This window comes from Pongo pygmaeus, chromosome 13, assembly GCF_028885625.2.
Source record: "Pongo pygmaeus isolate AG05252 chromosome 13, NHGRI_mPonPyg2-v2.0_pri, whole genome shotgun sequence".
Classification (NCBI taxonomy): Eukaryota; Metazoa; Chordata; class Mammalia; order Primates; family Hominidae; genus Pongo; species Pongo pygmaeus.
This window is the reverse complement of record NC_072386.2, coordinates 33,560,229-33,576,839: the sequence shown is the minus strand read 5'-3', so window position 1 is coordinate 33,576,839 and position 16,611 is coordinate 33,560,229. Positions and strand designations below refer to the sequence as shown.

At 41.1% G+C, this 16,611-nt stretch overlaps 1 protein-coding gene across 17 annotated transcripts in view; it reads right to left on the bottom strand.

The window, feature by feature from the left end:
- ELAVL2 (ELAV like RNA binding protein 2) overlaps positions 1 to 16,611 on the bottom strand; it is a 159,291-nt gene that overhangs the window by 116,788 nt on the left and 25,892 nt on the right. For 3 of the 17 annotated variants that reach the window (XM_054500748.2, XM_054500747.2, XM_054500749.2), the window contains exon 1: positions 14,256 to 14,447. The exons of 11 other annotated variants lie outside the window; for them this stretch is intronic. The gene's annotated coding sequence lies outside the window, so the exon portion shown is untranslated. Of the gene's footprint in view, positions 1 to 13,876; positions 13,984 to 14,255; positions 14,448 to 16,611 lie in introns of those variants that run through there. 3 more of the 17 variants (XM_054500727.2, XM_054500730.2, XM_054500740.2) reach the window with 3 other exon arrangements.

Sequence of the window (16,611 nt, the reverse complement as noted above, 5' to 3'; positions counted from 1 at the left end):
GGAAAATTCACTTCCTCATTTTCCTTAACCTTTTTTCCGTGTCTTTTCCAATTTCTTAGAGTAATTTCCCATATTCTACCCATCTCTTACGAACATACCTAGCCCTTTACCATTAAGGAACTCCACAGAAGCCACTGACATTTTTTTAAAAAGTATTTTTCGACACTCTTAAACAACAACTGTCTTCCCATGTTTCTACACAAAAAAACTGCCTAAGTCTCTTCCACTCCAACAAATATTTTAAAAACAATTCCAATTAATATGTTACTTCCTTTTAGTTATAATTTAAATGAATACTGGAAGGAATACAATATGGTAAAGCAATGGGGTGATTTGTCAGAGGGATTATCTAAAAGGTCATTCATAAACAAACCAAATAATCCAATCAATGACAAAATACAACTGTGGATGAATTAGTGAAATTCTAATTTACGCCAAGCAAAACGCCTAATATTCTTAAGTTCTTATTGCATCAATTAATACATTAGAAAGTGTTATTTAAAAAAATACTGATAATGTTTCAAAATCCAACACATTTTCAAAGCCATGGGTAAAGAGAATAAAGGATTTAGACAATGCGGATCTCACTGCTGGGCTTTGCATTCACCACATAGCTTTCAGAGTAAAAGTTGCCAAATTATGTTGTCCTGCAAAGAACATTAAAATTGGTTTCTCGTAAAAAATATAAAAAGCCAGATCTATGGTGGGATAGAAGCTGGGTGGCAGAAATCAGCTCTAGGACTCAAAGTTCACCATGAATTTATCAAGGAGAATAGAGTTTAATTTTAGGAACTCTGTCTACTCTTATGCCTATGAAATTAAAAACTAGTCTGTTTTTATGTACAGTAAAAATAAGGTAGCTAGGAAGGCAATCAGCAAATGATCTTCACTAACCACTTCCCACACTGTGTTATAAGCCCTAAAGGTTATTTTCCTTCACAGCACAAATCACAATTATATGTAATAATTTGTAGAACTTTAACATAATATCTCCTCCAATAAACTCTAAGTTCCATATCAGCAGGGAGTATACTGTATTCACTACTATAGTCTTAATACCTAAGGTAGTATATGTGGCATACAGCAAGATCACAAATATTTACTAAACAAATGAAAAGCTGCACAGGAAGCCAAGAAATGTTCACATGTAAACTGGCAAAATAATTGTTTTTAAAGTACTGGGGGGCAGAAAAGGCTGGATCAACAAATCAAAAACTGAATAGAAGGACAATCAAAAAGAACAAAATGCCATTCATGTCAGGAGGCCAGACACAATAAAATAATAAAATGTTAAATGATAGGAAAAGAGAGATAAGTTTAAAGTTTTAAAGTGGCTACTAATAAAAACTTTAGATGTAAACATTTCAAATATTCATAGGCTATTTAATAAACTGTCATCAAATTGCCTCATTTCTTTGAGACGATAACAGAGAATAATCACAGGGAATGAGAGAGAGAAAGAAATGTTAGCCGTAATGAAAAAATCCCTTATGGGTAAAGTTCCAGAAAATTCCTTAAGGAGATTGAACTATAACACCCAAAACTTAACGAAGTCCCTGGATCTCTTAATGCTTCTGAATTCCACAGGGAACTGGGGAACTACAAAGCATTTTACCCAACGAAATCTCTGGTAGTCTTCGCCAAATTTAAGGAAACACAACAAAAATTAAAGAGAAATGATACGTATTAAGGTCAAAGTTTAAAGTTACTATGTCCTATAAAATGTGATGATGAGTAAAATGCTATTGAGCTTTCACCCTCAACAATTAACTTCTGCTTCATCCTGTGATATTCTAAATTACAGCTAAACAGTACGGAGCAGCCTTGGCAGGATCCCACCTGACTGCTTTGTGCATAGCCTGTTGGCCAATTTTATACCAGAGGCACCTGCTTGAAATATGTAGAGACAATCTGATGACCTTATTTTCTCAGGTTTACACCAGCTTTGCATAGCACAAGGATAATATTTATACTCTAGAAAGAGTAAAATATTTGCAGAGATAATAAATCAGAGAACATGTTGGCATGCAGCTATTTCAGCTTCTCAATTCTAAGACATTTGGATTGAAAGATGCACCTACTAACCTCACAGCTTTGGGGGACATGGAATCAGGACATTAAGTAAACTTAAGAGACTCAAAAGTAATATAAAAATTGCATATCTAAGACATGAGAAAACATGGGGTTAGTTAAGGCAGTTTTTGCAAAAATTTCCCTGTAGAGATTGAAATTCTAGTGAGATTACCTATCATTCATGATTTACTTACAGATGCAAATAACTTTCAATTGATTATCAGTCTCATGTACTATATTCTTTCTTTAAATTATTATCTCTATTCCAGACTTTTGAGTTCTACTGTTCCAGTGACCTTCACAAATTTTCCTGAATTTCTCCTAAAAACACACTATGTGGGAGATCAAGTAATGAACAAGGGCAGATGGCCTCTTTCTAGGGAAGATCAAAAAGGTCATTTTGAATCTGTAATTCTTTGTCACCCACTCCCAACCAATTTTTCTGACAGTAAAGTTGGAGAAATACTGAAAATTTACTGGAGAAAGGTGAATCAAGAACAATCTTTACTGGGTGAATATTTTGTTTATTCCAATTTGGATATCAAACATCCTATTGAACACTTGACCTGCCATTTTTTTCTCGGAACAAAAAGTGGTATTTCTAAAATCCCGCCTGATTGGGAACACATTTTTTTCCATAAATTTAACAAGTTCAAAAAACAGCCCTTACAGATTATCTACTACAATGAGCCAGAGTTATCTCAATGTCACTTTCACCTTTTTCTTGATTTTAACAGCATCCTAAAAAAAGCATGAAGACAGTGTCTTCATTTCCTTGCTTACAGAAAATAACCAATCTATACTTTGTATGGTTCCAAAAAGTAATCCTGCAAGTCAAGGTTGCCAGCTGGCATCAGAAAGTCACCAGACTGTGATGGAAATGCCTCCAGAAGTCACCCAGTCATGGACCTAAAATAATCCAAGGTCAGAATCCTGGCCCTGAGAAACAAGTTGTGAGCATACTGCTAGGAGTGCTACAGGGACCACAGTGAAGCTTTAAAAAAATTATAAAAATAAAAAATAATCCTGGTACAACAACCCCACCACTGGGGAACCAAACAGCCTCTAAAGCAATTTAATATGGAGGTGAGATACAGTTGCTGCTGAAGTCACACCATTTTATTACAAAACACCCCTAAGAGAAGCCATACATTCTCAAACATGAAAACTGAGTTGCTTCTTGGATCTGATTTCAGCCACCTTAAACTACAGCCAGCAGAACTACCAAAAGTAGAAAGAACATCATTCTGGGATCCATGGAAAGAGGTACAGAACTAGGAGTCTGACCTGATCCTACTTCCCCACTTGGTTTTATCCTTGGGCAAACCACCTGACCTCTGAGCTTCATTTTCCTCACCTATAAAACATCATTCCCAGGGAGCTGTGGCAAGTTTCTGTAAGGACAGAAAGACTAGGTGTTAATCACCATTACTAGAGGAAATGCTCCGTCTCCTGGTTCCGTCACCTTGCGGTAGTTCACCATCTTCAATTGCCAACTCCACGTATTTTTCTATCTTCCTAATGGTAAGTCAGCAACTAAAAAGTGGCAGATCCCTGCTGCCCCATCCCAATCCACTGCTAACTTGACTGTCCAACACAAAATTTCTTACTCTTGCATTCTCAAGAGAGAGTCATTTGGAAGTTCCCATAGAAGTTGTACAAAAGGAAAACCAAAACAGATGTCTTCACTCTTCCTGTCTAGATCACAAACTATTATGCACTATAAAACCAAAGATTTCACCCTACTGTCCACAAAACAATGTTTATAAGTCAGCCAAACTATTTGAGAAAATTTTTTTTCAGAAAGTCCAAGAAACAAGAACACAAATTATTCCCCAAACAGCCAGTTCCAACTGAAGGAATGAGCCTCTCCACTAAACCAAAAAGGTAATGCAGCGTACAGGCTGTTCAATCACCTTTCAAGGGAAAAAAAAAAAAAAACGCACAGAACAGTAATGTAAATGCCATTAAGGGAGAAAAGCAGTGGCCGGGCCTCAGAACACCAAGCACTGGCATGAGAAAGCTATAGTCAGTAACCTAGACAACACATGCTCCTGGAAGACATGGCCTTAGCCATGAAGATGACGCAAGGAGAAGGCATAGATCAATGCTCTGAAAAGCACCCCAGCTTCTGTCCTGTTACTTGCTTCTTGCTCCTGCAACTATATTCCCAAAAGGGAAGAAGTCAAAAAAGTTATAATTATTTTGACTTTTTCCTAGGTGTTTTGAAAAATAAATGTTATACCCAGAGGAGGCTGCTGGCACATAATGTTGTCAACAGAATAAAACTCTGGGGGAAACTCCCAGCTTCATGTAGTTTGAAACACACGTGCCTCGGATCTACTCTTCTGGGACAACAGTGGAATTAAGACAGTCACAGCTTGTCTCTCTCCAGCCACACCCTAAAACTTGAGTAGGTTTTGCAGAAATACTTTTCACCTGTGACTGAGCTCCTGGCAAACTAGGAAATAGTTACTCATACCACAAAAGAAAATCAAAGGTAACAAAGACAATATGGGAGGAATGGGAGAGGGAAATAAGACACAAAAGCAAAAAAATAGACAAAATGGACCAAGAAAAAACACAGTCCTGTCCCTAAAGCAATAAGCAACAACCTGGCCTGATCCCTTGATTCCCAGTCAACAGGGATATGTCTCTTTGCGTAATTCCTCAAGCACTCAGTTTCTACTATTAAATCCAAGAGTGGGGAGTGTGTAATTTTTTTTTAAGTTATCATTTTCTGCCTCATCTCCTTAGGCAGAGACCAAGGAATATGAGGTAAAGGGCACTTTATACAAATCTCAACGTTCTCAGTATCCAGCACTCAGTAATGTGTGATGAAACAATAAGTATTACACAATCTTCCTGGCTTCTGAACACAATCTCAACACAAAACCTAGAAGAATATTTTTATTGATCCTTCAACAAACTTAAAAACAAAATTAGATTAATTTGGAAAAGCCCTAAACTTCAAGTTAACTAGCAGCTCACATATATCAAAAGTCATTCTTATTGCACAGTAGAAGCGCCACAGGAATGACTCCCAATCTTTAGGGGGATAAAACATGCTTGTTTTTACTGATTTCAATTCCCTACCCCAACCCAGTAACTAAGCCACCCTGAGGTGCCGCAATGAGATGCTGCACGGAGCATCAAAAACAAGCAACACATTCACCTAAAAGAATCATGTAATCATAGAATAGAAGATGCTTGGTACCAAGAATTTCTAAATGCCTCTGAAAAATAAGTTCCAAATGTACCTACAATGATTTTTTAAAATCATACACAGTTAATTCAAAATTAAGTTTTTAAGTAAGCATACACTTGTACTCACACCCCAAATATAAAAAAAAAAAAAATGTCTGGGTTGTAGAGTAAGCCAATGCTTAAAACTGCCAACATTAAGCTATTATTCTGAAGGGTTTTGCTAAGATGTTCAATACAGGGGCACATTCTGATTCATCGTTATAACTGGCCTAGCTCAAGTGGCTGCCAGGAGAGCAGGGTTTTATGGGCATTGTTCCATCCTAACAAGCTACATTAATGCTGGGTTGATAAAACAGATCTTCTTATCTATTTACCAGGCTGAACAAAAGTTAACTAGAAATGTAAGTGCTTAAAGTCACCAAAAGGAAGGCTCCACACTGACATTTTCTACCTACTTAGCATTCAACTGTATTAATCTCACTAGACATTAACACACACCAAAGTTGCTCTCTGCTATTCAAATTGTGCTATTATGCTCAGGAGTAGATTAATATTATCCACCTTCTTTACTGTAAAATAAAATTACAGCATTGGTCCAAACATGACATGTGGAGCCTCTTTCTACTTCTGCTGATGCATCAGCCTGCTCTACAGCACACATGGGAGAGGGCCTTGCTAAGGCTGCCCTGCTGCTTCAGGAGTGGGGGAGAAAAGGCTGAAGACTGAAAAAAATAAAGGGGAAAGGGAGAGAAATAACACACACATAAACCACACACCTGGTAGTCTCATAACGGCTTTTTTTTTTTTTTTTAACAATCTGAGGGGAGAACGTCATTTATAAGCTCACAACATCAGCAATGAGGTTAGCAGATGGGCCACAGGCCTCTTTTAAACAGCTCATAACATCCTATCAGTTTTTACAGCACCAAGTAGCAATGTTGATCCCAAAGCATCTGAACAAATAGAAGCAGGCAACTGGCAGGGAGAAATCCCTACTCCCACTGGGGACAGGTCTAAAATCCCAGGGGGGAAGGAGAGAAAAGTTAAGCTGAGAGAAGCTCATTTGATAAAAGGAGAAACTGTTTTTCAACCAGGGGTTAAGGAAGGAGAGACCCAAGACAAATCTTCTCTAAAATAAAGGAGACTATAAAATCTAAATATGTAAGGAGCAATTTAACATGATCCAAACATTATCTGTAAATACAAGAGATCAAAAGAATATAAAATCTTTAGAACTACTACCTTCGTCTTTGCACTTAACTTTTTAATTCACGTGGCTTTAGGAAGTACAGCATTAGAGACACCAAGGCCAGGCAAACAAACCAAGGTCAAAGTGAAACAAGCCATGCTTCATCCTTAAGGCGCAGTCGATAAATGTGGACTCCATTGTTGTTGCTCCATCCTTCCAAGTTTTCAAGAAGCAATACATTTGGCTCCAGATCTTTATATATTACCAAACCCTAAATCAACAACTCACAACTATTTAAAACACAGTTCAGGGCAATCAAAACACCTATAGACCATATGAAGCTCATGGGTCACCCTTCAGAACCTGTGGCACAAATAATTTGTCCACTGATACCAACTGCTCCTTCTGGTATCAGTGATTCACTTGGTCACAGAAGATATTCTTCAGTAAGTAAAATGTAACAAAGTGCCTAAGAGCCAATGCAAAAGCACAAGCACGGTAAGAAAATAAAGGGACAAGTGAGCAGTTTGCTCCTGACCCCAAATTACCAGGCCCTGGAACTAAGCACAAGGCTAAAAGGATAAACAAGGGACAGAGGGCAAGTACAGACTCATCCCAAAGAGGGGAGGAAGGCTGTGGGTAGTTCAAATTCCTTGCGGAGACTATGGAGAAGGGAAGAGATGAAAGTCAAAAGCACTGATGACCTCGTATTTGGGAAAAGTCCATGGGTCATTCAGAGTCACAGGACAAAAAAGACCTCAAGGGTTTTTAAACAAAATAAGCCAGCAATCAGTAAATAGCACCTGGGGCGATCAAAAGTGGTGTTGAATAAACTCAAATAGAAATAGGCCTTACCTGGGAACAGGTTATAAAAACTTGCTCACTCTATAATAAATGTTGTATATTTAACACATTCTGGATACCTTAATAAAGGTGGATGACCCCCTCACCTGCCATGTCACCTCCAATAAAGCAACATCAGTATACTAGGAAATTCTTACTTTTGAAAAGCAGCTCAGAGAAAACAAGATCAAGTGCTCCAGAAATATTTTCCCATCCTTACCCAATTCACTGAATTTATTTTCAGATACACTGTGATTTGCTTTGAGAAATAGCTCTTGTACTTCTGATATACACAAATGATGCCTAAAGAATAAAAAAAGTGCTAAACATCCTTTAAAAACTGAACAAGTGAGCAATTTCCAATAACTTACTTGACAGGGCATCCATCAATGATGTTCACACCATCAGCAATGAGGCGAAAAAATGTATTTCTGTGTAAACTCCATTTTGTGATGTATAGGAATGGATTCTTGACAAGAGGTTAAATAAAATTCAAATCAGAGAAAATGCGGACTATTTTAATATAAATGGTTAAATTTAAAATTTTGATTTTTCACTGAAAAAAATATGAGAAATTTAAATTAAGAAATTTATATTCCTGGAATGTTAGCTGGCTAAATTCTCAGTCTCATACGTAATCTTTTAGCATTATTTATATTTTCAAGGAAAATGCATTTTAAACTTTCCAAGTTCCATCATCATAGGTATAAATATGTCTATTTCCATACTGAAATGTCCAAAGTCACAACTCTCTCAAATCATCCCTGCAGTCTGGGATTTTTCTTTTACTTCATGGCAGAAATAAACATATGATGGTGTATTATAAAAAAACAAAATCACTAAAAATGGTTCATAATAACACACTGAAAGCCAAAAATATAAAACTAATCAAGAAGTAACCACCTATTACCACCTTTCCAATTCAGTCAATGTCATTTCATTGTCAAAAAATCTTGTACTTCAATATGCTCATCTTTACGTGGTCCTTGAGATGGGGAGGGTAAGACTTTATACACAATCAAAGGTTAAGAAACCAAGGATATAAGTAATTAAACCAAATCAGATGCTGAAAACTTCAGATTCTAGCCTAGTATTTTCTACCTGGCTGTGCTAAATGAAGAATTGCAACCTAAGTGACAAAACCTACTGAGACAACTCAGCAAATAAACTGGCTGCACGGTAAGCACAAGACCTTATGTGTGTGACTATTTGTTTACAAAAACAGAATGGATTTTAAAGCAAACTGTGAGACAGGAAAGCTAAGAGTCAGTCATCCTTCAAAGAATGCTAAAGGCCCCACATCACTAACTCAACAGCAGACAAGAACCTCTGAATGACTGCATCCCGTTCTCACTAAGTATAGGAAGACAACTCTAATTGCCAAAGTCCTATTTCCCAAATGGAACCTCATTTTAACACGCTTTCTTCCAAAGTGCAAAATACTAAAAACTGTATGGAAATTTCTTAATCATTTGTATATATTTCTCTAGGAAGAGACAGCTACAGCTTTCTTCAAATGCTTTAAGAGACTGTAGCCCCTCAATATTAACAAGAACTTCCAATTTTACAATGACTCTAAAGAAATGCAGGAAAGCTAAGAATCTCAAAACAACTATCATTCCCTAGTCCCATAAAGAGATGAAATTAGTCAAGAAAGTGTGTACTAAAGCTTTCAGTGAAAAAAAAAAAGAATAAAAACCCATCTTGAAGGAATAGTTTATTGCTTTGATATTTATAAAAGATTTTTGCGATATCCTATTAACATAGTCTTTAAAGTTGCTGAAATAATCTCCAATAATGAACAACCCACAAAAACAAAATTCTGGAAGAAAAGAACATTTATAATATAAATTTCCTTTTCATGATAAACTTTTTTAAGTCAAAGGAAAAACCCGAGTATTAAATCTATCACTACAGATAGTCCCCAATTTATGATGGTTCAAACTTACGATTTTTCAACTGTATGATGATATAAAAGTAACACACGTTTAGGAGAAACTATATTTTGAATTTTGATCCTTTCCCGGGCTAGCAGTCTGTGGTAAGAGACTCTCTCGATATAGGGCAATGGTAGCAAGCCACAGCTCCCACTCAGCCAATGGATCATGAGAATAAAAAACGGATAGGCTGTGTTGCCAGATGATTTTGCTCAACTATAACATAAATGTTCTGAGCACGTTTAAGGTAGGCTAGACTAAGCTCTGATATTCAGTAGGTTAGGCGTATTAAACACATTTTTAACTTAATGCCATTTTCAACTTGCCATGGGTTTATCAGGAGCATCTGTATTAGATTGGCCAAGGGAAAAATATACATGTACATCAAACTGTAGATAACATACCTGGTTCAAAATATACCAGTGCTAAAGCAAAACCTTCATTGTTTCTTAAAAAAAAAAAAAAAAACCATCATTTTACTGTCACTGCCTTACAATAAGTATAATTTTAAATTTGTCAAGTTTTTTAAAATACATTTTTAAAAGTGGGAAAGGGGATTTTGCATGTCAGACCTTATCTGCTATTCATTTACAGTCAGAAACTGATGTAATAGATATCAGTAATATAAATATATACTAAGAAACTGCAAGTTTATTTAAAAAAAAAAGACACTGTAAGGCATTCTATAAACTGGTTTAGTTTTATCCCCATTCCACCTACTCTTATGAGTTTCTGGGTTATTTTACCTATTTTACTCCTCAAAGCCCCCATCCTTCTCTTCATAAAGATTTCTCACAATGAAAACCTGTATCTGTTATCACACAAAACTATTCAGCAATATTCAAAAAGGTACCATGTCATTAAGAATATCAATTCAACTGATGCATTGAGAGCGTAACTCAAAGCTCTGAGAAAATAATGCTCGCTGCAAAAATAGTTATTTTTATTAAGACCAATCTCTAGAAACTTAACATTGATATTAAAGGGGAAGATGTCTATGATAATGCATTTAGCACAGTGTTGCTCACACAAGAGTTACCTTTTGTTTTGTTTTACACAATGGAATACAAGCCTAGAGATACAAAAAAATCTTCCCTTGAAATAAAAAATTCTTCTAGCGACCTTACTAAAATGAAACTTATGATACACATCACACAAGCTGAAAGCCAAATCTGTTAAATTTACTAGTGAAAAATGTCCTAAGTACTCCACAAAAATCTAAGATTTTGTTACGCAAACTTCGACTTTTAATTCAGGCTCCAAAAGTTATCATTTAAATCATAATAAAACATTTATCTTTTAATATGTAAAAGACTTAAAATAAGCACTGCCTTTCAAGCTTAAGTGTCTTCTGTTTCCACTTGGCAAATTTACGTTATGTGAAATCCTTAAATAATTAACTAGCACTATAAACCGTCTAGTATCTTGAACCAAATAAATATACAATAAATGTTCTTCCCAAATTAGAACACACAAAACTGTGGATTTGGCACTGAACTACAATATGTGGGCTCCGTGCATAACCAGAACAGGTGAAGACTTCTACACCTGTAAAATGCAAATGGCCAAAGCAAGAAAAAATTTTATGCATTTTATGTCCTCCATAGTGAATTTGATAGTCAGGTGTGGCATCACCAGACATAAAGCCTTCAAACAGTTCCATAATATATCAACAAAGCAGCAATACTGACAGCTAAATACTAACAAGTGGGAAGGCATCTAACCAGGAAAAGCTACGTAATATGTGGGTCCCAGTGCAAGATGAAAATGCAGGGTAACCTTGTCCAAAAATTCTTAAGAATTTCAAGACTGGGCAGGATATGCAACCGTACCGGTTACAAGCTGGAAAAGCAGTCCTACCTGTAACTAAGTACTCACGCCAAAAAAAAAAATTAACCTCCCCCCACACACACTCAAATGTGGTAGCTTACTATAATTTTTGACCTGTCCAGCTGAGTAGCCAAGAAACAAAGAGCTGGGGGTAGACTGCAATGGGCAGGTTTTCCACAGTGGCACACCATCTAGCCCCCTTAAAATGTCAACAAAAAAGTAACCAAACCAAGCTAAGTACCACAGATTCTAGCCTCTCTCAATTCCAGATAAACATTATGAGTGATAAAAGTGGCAATAAGAATGTGACGATGTGATAGATTGAATAAGACATCAAATGGGAGCCAAAATACTGATGCTACCATGCAGACAAGTCATCAAAAAGGCGAATGGTAAAGTCAGTCTTGATAAGAAGCTTAAGAAGCTATTTCAGAGTATCTAGTCCTTTGGGGAAAAAGAACATGAAGGCTAATTTGCCACTGTGGTGCTCTTGTGCAATGCTAATAATGCCTGAAAAGCGTCACAGGTTTTTTAAAAAAATGTCTTTCAGCAAAGAAAGAGGAAAAGGTTGATCCCAGCTTAAAAGTCAGGATATTCTGGAAGGCTTTGCTGTGTCCTTAAAGAGAACCTAAGACTTGCTTCTAGAATAGAAGTGGGGTGGCAGGAGGGGAGGCACATTATTTTTAAAAGATAAGCAGGGAAGGCTGGAAGAGCCAAGAGCGGTTGGTTACAAGGATTCAGCCAGCAGCATCTGTCTGTGTACAAATAATCAAAAGGTTGGTTCAAGGAATGATGGTATATGACACTCACAGCATCATTCTCCTTAACCTACCAGGAGCTGAGTCTTAACTAAAACCACTGAAACTGGGACAGAAGGGCTTTGTTTTTCTCTTGTGAAGAGGCGGTAACCAGAACAAATCAACCAAAAAAACTAAATCAGAGGGGATCTATAAAAACACATCTTAGGCCTAGAAAAGAAAAAAGGTTCCATAGTAAGTAATAGGTAGAGTGGTGGACACTGACCAGCACTGGGTACTTGTTCTAAACAAGAAGCATACCCTATAACTAAAATTATCTTGAACCACAGGGAAAGAATGTGAGCACTGAACATAGCTGACTTGATTGTTCCTGAAAGAAGACACTACACAATGAAGAAAACACCTAAAGATAAGGAAGAGGGAGGGGCTTACACACCTAAAGTTGTCTTTCAAGGGAAGAAAAAAACAACTAACTCCCTGAAAGATGGCAGCACAAAGTTACCCAAATAACAGGCAACAAGGGGCTAGTTTTAATCACACAAAAATAAAAATACTCTCTCAAAAAGGAAAATTACAAAAGAGGAATCCCACAAAATTTAATGTAACGTGTTTCTTCATATTCTAATTTTTCCTACCCCATTCTGGCCTTTATTTTCCAGATGTTTCCTTCCTCTTCCTTCTCTCCCCATAGTTTGCAAGCGAACTTCCCCTAAGTATATCCTCCCCACAACCTTCACAGTGTTACCTTAGCATCCCAACAAACCCCCTATAAACAAGGGCCCTACCACAAATGCAGTAACATTCGGGTCCACTCAGCAATACAGTCACCATTTACATGTACCCAAAGGTTACTAAGACAAGGCAGATGCAGGACAGCTTTTCCACCCGCTCACCAAAATGGAGACTCCAGGTCAGCTTCCACAAGAAATGGGCAATTCAAGTGACTCTGGCGAAACGATTCTTGAGAAAACTCTTCAAGGGCAACAAAACAATATTTCAAACAAACAGATTTTACTTGAGGGAATGGGGACATTACACACCAATTGATATTCGAATGGTTTTAAATGGACTGATTTGCCGTAAGTTTTGAGGCTGGGCTAAATTTTTATTCAGAATTATTAGGAATAGGGCCACTAGAAAATTAAGTTTTAAAAGCGCTTTGGTCCTTGCCGAAGGTTATTACATTTCGGCACTTCTAAGAACCGTTCTTTGAGGGAGGGAATAAAGGACAGTGGACAACTCGTAGCAAATCCTCCTTTTCCCACGTTTTCAGAAAATGTAGAGACGATAGGACTTGAAAATCTTTGTCATAAAGATGGTCTTTAAAAATGCACACAATTCTAAATGACCATCTGGACAGCTACAACTGCATGCTCATAGCTCGCATCTAGAGGCATGGTTTTACGCTCTGGCCCTCAAGGATAACAAGGAGGCTTTTAAGGAAATGCCGTGAGAAAGACTGCTGGCTGAGCATTGTCACGGCCACTGGAGGAGCACCTGCCAGTGAACCGACGCTGGCTCCCCCAGTCTCACCAGCGCACGCACACTGGTCCGCGCCACCCGGGCCGCCGCTGGCGGGCCCTCCCGGCCAAGCTGGAGCAGCTGCCGTAACCACGGCAAGCGAACTGAAATCCCAGAGCCGGCCTCGCCCGGCAGAGCGCCCGCGCTTCCCGCGCAGCGCACGCCTCGCGCGCAAACCCGAGATGTGACCGCGAGCTACGACCTCGCGCGGCTGCGACGGGCCTCACCTAACACGCACAAGGGGATCATCATTGCCCCTGCCCTGGGCGCCCGCGGCCCTACACCACCTCCGCACACAACGCGGCCGGTGTAAGTCTCCAAACGCCCCGAGAGCTCCAAGGACCGCGCGCGCGGAGACGCCGTAGCAAGTGGGCACACACCAGACACCACCCCGGCGTGTTCCGCAGGAGAAGCCAGTGCACACATTCTCCCGCAAGGCGGGGTTGCCAGTCCAACACAGGAATCCTGCCCTTTTTCTAGAAAAGCCCCCTCCCCCACTTTCCCTCCAATACACTCACCTGCGTCTCAGCAGTTTCCTTCTTGCGCTACACGCGGCCGCACCCGGGCACGTCCACGCCCGTGCACGCTACCAGGCGCGACTGGCCCCGCTCGGCTCCCGCCGCCCCCAACCTGCTTGTGCCCACGGGAGGGGCGGTGCCACCTCCCGAGGCGCCCAATTCTCTCTACTCCCGCCGCAACGGGCTGAGCTCTAGGAACTTCGCGGGCACAACCTCCGCCGCCCCCACCAGTGTTCCCGCCCAGAGCTCGGACTAGGGCGCACCACCCCCTACCCCGCTAGACACAGCGGGGGCGCGCACAGACCTTAGCCTCGGCGTCCAAAATGGACTAGGGGCAAGGCGCGGGCGCCGTCCCCGCCCCCACGCCCCCCGCACTTGCCTGCTGTGACTCGAAGCTGCAGCTACTACGGCTCGTGCCGCTGGCCGTCAGCACTGCCGCGGAGGAGTCGCTCGGGGCGAGCTCCGCGGAGAGGCGGTGGCGGCGGCGGGAAGGGGGACTGGAAGCCGGCGGAACCCCCGCCCCACCCGCGCCGCGCCGGCGACCGCCCTCCTCACCCGGCCGGCTGCTGCCTCAGTGACGCCCCGGCGCCGCGGTCCCGCCGTTTGTAGCTGGGCGGGAAGGAGGGGCTTGCTTGGAAGAGCGCCAGGAGGCGGGGCCGGCGGCGAGTTCGCGGCGCCGCGACCGCCGCCGGCGCGTGCCCTGCCCGACCGCCCCGCGGGACCGTGCCTGCAGGGAGACGCCGGGCTTCAGCAGCTCAGCTCCGTCCCTCCGGGCTTCCGAGTCTCACCAGGCTTCCCCGACAAGGTTTCCCGGGACTCGGTGGAGAGCGTTGAGCGCCCAGAGGAGGCCGATTCCAGGTGCAAGTTTGCAAATCCCGAGGCCCGGGGCGCTAACGGGGAGTCATAGCAGCTAACGTGGGGGTTACTTTATGTGTTCATAAATGTATTTATAAATATATATAAGTATACACACATATGTGTGTCTCTTTCAAAAATTCTCTTTTTCCCCCTACTTCGCAGCCAAGGGGTCCTGTCCCTGGACGGAAAATGAAGGCTTAGCCCCTGCTGCCCCCTCCCTGCCTCTCTAGAGAGAACCTGACGTTTAAATAAGCCCAGAGTACCTGTGCGGGGTGCTATACTCTGCTTCAATCGCAAAGTAGGAAATCCTGCACTCCACTATGCAAAGGCTTGCCGCTAGCCGCATCCTTCTATCGCCCCCCCACGCAAGACCCGAAATGGCCAACTCTTCACCGAGGGGGCGTCCCATCGCTGCCTTGCCTTGGCCCGCCCCCTCGCCAAGCTCAATCCCTTTTCCCCAGAAAAACCTGTGCCTGTCCTCAGACCCGGCCCCACGGCTGGAAGTCAAAACCGACCCCGGAGCCACGCGGCTGGAGCACGTTTTTACACCTGCTGGGCCCCTTAATTACGAGAGCACCTGTAGTTGGGATTTTTTTCATTGCAAAGGCATCGGTTTTAGCCCTTCTCCTAAAATACTACATTTAAAAAATCACCTGTCATACCTACCTGAAATTGGAGGAGGTAAGAGAAAGGAACAGAGCAGTGGGCGACCCAGTCGCCGCAAGAACGTGACCGAGGTTACAGCTTCAAGGGCATGATGCGGGTTTGATGCAGCAAGGTCCGCTAAGGGCGTCCAGCGCTCCCCGCCCCCATGCGACGGGCGGAGCGGTGTGGGGGGGAAGGGAGGGGACTCGTTTAACCCAGGGCGGGGGTGGGAGAGGCAAATTTGCCCTCTTAGGCGAAGTCTAATCAGCATAGTGAAGTAGGGGGCTCAACCAAGGTCAAAAGTGAGACAGGCCATCCCTCAATTTGTGGGACCCAGTCTGGGGACACCGGATACAGCTAATTGATTCTATATCACCATTTCTGTGTCACCCGAAATCCGATTTGCAATTAAATGACCTTAATTGACTTTGTGTGGGTTCCTGGGAAAACTGCTCAAAGCGCCTGCGCCTCTTTGACCTCTCAGTAAATAGTTAATTATAATATTCTCATCCCAGACACGGGGGATTGCTAAAAATGCCTATTTCCAAAACGTTAGGCGAAAATGGGCCTACTTAATTTATCAATCCAAACCTAAAACTCTTAGAATGCCCTACGCCCTACTTCCTGACGCTGACTAAATTATGGGAGAGCTCTCAAAAGAGTTCCCCAAGTCTTCCAAACCACTTCTGCCTACAACCGTAGCGTTTTTTGTGAAGAGCTCCAGAACAGGTTAGCTTTATGAAGCGGGGTGCCCAAGCACTTGGTTAAAAGAGGGAAAGGGGAAGAAGTGCCTGCTGTAAGACACTCTCAGGCAATGACAGCAATAAGTAAGGGCGAGAGTTAAAAAATAAAATTTTAACCCCATAACAACTTCGAAACTCTCAACATATTTTTTTGCGGACTTATCTGTTCATATTCTGACAAATCTTTCAGATGTCCCATTTAAGAAGCCATTTTACAAGGAAGTCTTAAGGCCCAAACACATTTCCTACCCTTCTGTTCCCCAAAACACGAACACCCTTTTTCTGACCTTTAGAAACTGATTTTCAATTTGGAAAATAATTTCTTTAGTTACTATTGTCTGCTGTGTACTTTCTAAAAATTTTCATTTTAGGTCTACGTTTTATAGGTTGCAGTTAATAGTGTAGGCCTGGGAAATAAAACATTAATCTCCCTCCCATCCCCAGAGGATGGGTATAATAAATAGGGGTGCGGAGAACGGCTGAAGGTTT